This window comes from Condylura cristata, unplaced genomic scaffold (genome assembly GCF_000260355.1).
Source record: "Condylura cristata isolate star-nosed mole 26May11 unplaced genomic scaffold, ConCri1.0 scaffold00014, whole genome shotgun sequence".
Taxonomy (NCBI): domain Eukaryota; kingdom Metazoa; phylum Chordata; class Mammalia; order Eulipotyphla; family Talpidae; genus Condylura; species Condylura cristata.
This window is the reverse complement of record NW_004567115.1, coordinates 50,978,487-50,982,489: the sequence shown is the minus strand read 5'-3', so window position 1 is coordinate 50,982,489 and position 4,003 is coordinate 50,978,487. Positions and strand designations below refer to the sequence as shown.

The following is a 4,003-nucleotide window of genomic DNA, read 5'->3' as shown; positions in this document are numbered from 1 at the left end:
GGCAGGTGCACATCATCTCACATTGGCTTTGAAGAATACACAACACACAGATAATAAAATTTGCCATGATTTTCCCACAATTTTCAACTAAAAAGGAGAAAATCTCCCCGAACAGTTTGTTTTAATCTGACTAGAGATTCCTCTCTGAGAGGAGTTTTATATTCTAATGATAAACAAGGCCATTTCCTCAGGCCGGGAGACAGGCAGGGTGTCTTGATGGCCTTCCACCTCGGATGATGCTGTGATTATCACAGACAGCAGGACAGGTTCTAGGAGCCTCTGAGGCAGAAGGAAGCCTCGTGGTTACCGGCCAGGAGGAAGCCAGTGAGGGTGTGTGGAACCTGTAGGGTCGTAGCCAGCAAACCAAGGTTGTGACTGACCGAAGCAGGACTGAAGGGCCTGGACACCCGAAAGTACCAGAAGGCCAAGAACCTGCAGGCCAAGTAAAGGGCGTTTGGATCAGAGGACCATGAACAAGACAGGACCGTGCCACGGCGCGAGGCCTGTAACCCACGAGAAGCTCGGGCTTGTGTTCGGTTTGCAAAATGGCTGTTCCTGGTGGGAGGCTGAGTCTGCAAATAATGATGCAAACGCTGCTGGGGACCGACTCCCACCCCAGCTGTGTATCAAAGCCCCAGTCCTCAACATCATAGTCTCTGGAGGTGAGGTGTCTGGAAAGAAATGAGGTTTGGTTAGTGGGGGTCTCACCTGAGGAAGACATGGAGTTTCCTCTCAGCCAGGAGGAACTCACCAGGCCCGGAATCTACAGCCGGCACCGCTGTCAAGGGCAGGCTGGCGTCCTGCACCGGAGCTCGTCCAGGCTGCTGTGAGCCGGCCCCCAGCAGCCAGCCGTCCTCAGGAGGATGAGGGGTGGGTGCAGAGCCGAAGCCACCACGACTTCCTGAGCGGGAGCCGGGTGTGTGAGCGCGGGCAAGCTCCGGTGGGCTGGATGTGCCCAGACCAGAATGCACTGGTGACTCATGCCAGGGCGCCAGGGCACCCTTCCGGCCGGGTCACTCATGCCTCCCCGGCCCCACCTGGCAGAAAGTCACCTGGGGCCGGGCCGGGGAGTTCACTCCTGAGCGAGGCAGAGTCCCAAGCTGCTGTTGACGTCTCCGTGCCTTGCTGTGGCTTCAGCTCTCCTGACGCGGAGGCTCAGCCTCGGACAGGCAGGGGTCCCTCACACTCCTTGGACCCAGTGAGCCACTTCCCTGGCTTCCAGAGTCCGCTCTAAGGGATGCGTCGCTCCTCCCTCCGTCCCTTCCCTGGGTACCAGTCTGCCGCCGCTCACCAGGCCAGTCTGGGGGCGTCCTGGGCTCCGGCCAGCCCTGTGTCCTCCCTGGGCACCTCGAGCCAGCTGCCACCAGAGGCCGGCCACCCTGGGGAAAGGGCTTTGAGATCAAAAGCCACCCCTCCTCCGCCCGCCAGGACTTGTTCCCACAAGCTCCTGGGCCTCAGATGTGTTTTCCTGGAAAAGGTTACATGTTTCTAAGAGAGTTAATTGGCTTAGCTGTTTTAATAAGCTCTCTTGAGACGCCTATGCAACAGTTGTACACCTGCCTCCTATCACATAAAACCAGCGCACAGGGGTTATTGTTACAAGAAGTGTCACAGTTGGCAAGCCGAGCTCGCTTGGCAGCTGAGATCTGTGCTTAGGAAGTTCGGAGAAATGTGATTTTTATGGACTCTCCGGTGGTCCTCGGAGAGGGTCTCGGGGAAGTGGACTTCACTCCAGGACGCCGCGTGCCAGGCAGGAAAGTCCCAGAAGAGCCGCGGTCACCAGCGGGCAGAGGCCCTGGCCAGTCCCTCTCCCTTCAGAGGCCTTTGCTTTCTCAGCTGAAAGCAGAAGGGCTGAGCCCAGGCCTTGAGCGCGAGTTGTGCCTGTTGCTGCCTCCCCGGGACGTGGCCCTGGTCACCAACGCCACAGCCTTGCATGCCTGTTTCAGCAGCTGCTGGCCCCTGGCCACCAAACGCCGCTGTGGCAAAGTAGGCTGATGAAAATAATTTTCTGGTGGATGGGCTCTAAGTGTTTTGAAAAAGAAAAGCATTAAAGAGCTGGTTTGCACAGAGGGGCACAGCTTCGGGGTGGCCTTGTGGGCCCCTCAGCTGTGCCCCTCAGGGTATGTCTGTGAGGCTCTGGAAGAGGCTGCCTACTCAGCCTGAGCTGGGCTAGACAGAGGCTCTAGACAGTGATAAGGTGAGGTCCGAAAAAGTGCACCCCAATTAAGGGCAGTCTCCTAGGGAGTGCCCGGGGGAAGACGAGGAAGCAAGATGAGCAGCGTCAAGACAGGCCCTCAACGCCTTCATGAAGTCCCCAGCCCAGTCCGTGCTCATCTGCGACTCCCAGGCCTTGCTCTGCTGCCGTCTGTCCCCTCAAGCCAGAGAGGCAGCCCCCCGCCTGCCTCGGGCACGTTGGGGCAAATGGCCGCGGCCTAGCTCGCCAGGCTCCGTGATCCCTGCAAAGACAGAAAATGGCCGCCAGGCAGCCAGAGAGGTTGGGCAACGCCCCGCCTTCGCCGACCGAGCCGTGGCCGACGTGGGCGGGGCGCAGAGTCGGGGGGCTGGAGCGGCTCCCGAGGAGCCACGCCACACGGCCGCTTCTGACCGTCCTGTCCTCAGATGGGACAGGCCGGCCCACGCAGACTCCCCGGAACCGTCAGCCTGCTCCAGTCAGGCCCCAGCTCACGCCCCGCTCCGCGGCTGGGTGTCCGGGCTGGCGCTGCCCGTGTTTATTCCCGCCGGTGAGGAGAAGGTCGGGCGAATCTGCCTGTTGAGATTTCCCCGAGGGGGGCCGTCTCCACAGGCCAACTGAGAGGTTGCGTTGGCCCCCGTTTCTGTCCACTGGCTACTCAGGGCCGCGTGGGGGCCAGTCGCTTCTGTCCAGATGGGCGGTCTGCGGATGGGCCCCTTCTCTGAGGGGTGGACGCGCCCTTCTGGCCCCATCGTCTGGCTGAGAGATGTGCTGACGCCGCACTGGCCCTGCCTCGGTTCTCTCAGCTCAGCGGAGGGTCAGCCTGGGAGCGAGTCCCCGCTGTCCACCTCCCATACCTGTCCTGACTAACACCAGACGCCGGCGGCTGTGTGTGAGTGTGTGTGACGGGTCAGAGACGCACGGAGACCTGGAGAAACAGCCCTGTCACACACTGGCCTTCGCAGCAGCATGAGAGGCCAAGAAACTGAGCTGAGCTTTTGACAGAACCAAATTGTGAAGGAAATGACACAGGCTGGAATTCACTGGCTACCCTGAGAGGAGGCCTCAAACACCCAGAGTCTTCCGAACAGTAAAAGGTGACAGGAATGAGTTCGAAAGAGGCAAAGTTCTTCAAGTTACAAAGATAAAATTGAGCTTTGAGTCCGATTAGTCTCTGATTAAGTTCACTCTGCAGTGAGGTGGTCACTGAAAGCAAACACCCGTGCTTCTCCGGGCGACAGGCGCACAGGGTGTCAGGTGGTACCTCTGACGCGGAACGTGGGTCTCTCACACACTGCACGTTCAGTTGTAAAAATGAGCCAAGAGAGTGGGCCCTCCCTGGTGCCACAGTGGGTTAAAGCACAGCACGGAGAAGCTGAAGCCGCTTCCGCATGAGTTCGATCCCCGCCTGCCCCGGAGGTGACCCCCAGGGCGCGGGATGTCTCAGCAAGGAGAGGGGGCTGGGCCCTGAGGTCGGAATGGTCGGCTCAGCGAACCAGCCACTTGGGTTTCTGCTCCTCTTAGACATAAGTACGCTTTAAATATTGTTAAAGAGAGAAGCTTTCTGCCCACTTACACTATGCTGTCAATAAACACAAACCCCTCCACAGTGCAGCAGCTCGGGATGCTGCAGTTTAACCACACCTGTGTCGCCAAACGTTTAAATTGCCCGACTCTGTAGTAAGTGACACTAGTAAAGGTGCACGTACCTACAACTTCATTGCCGTCGACCGCATTCCTCAAAGAGGCTGGCGAGGCGGAGCACATATACACGAAAACTGTCCGGGCCCTCTCTGGGGGCGCAGTGGGTTA

At 58.8% G+C, this 4,003-nt stretch overlaps 1 protein-coding gene across 1 annotated transcript in view; it reads left to right on the top strand.

Moving 5' to 3' along the window:
* ENPP6 (ectonucleotide pyrophosphatase/phosphodiesterase 6) overlaps positions 1–4,003 on the top strand; it is a 39,434-nt gene that overhangs the window by 8,922 nt on the left and 26,509 nt on the right. The gene's annotated exons all lie outside the window — the stretch shown is intronic.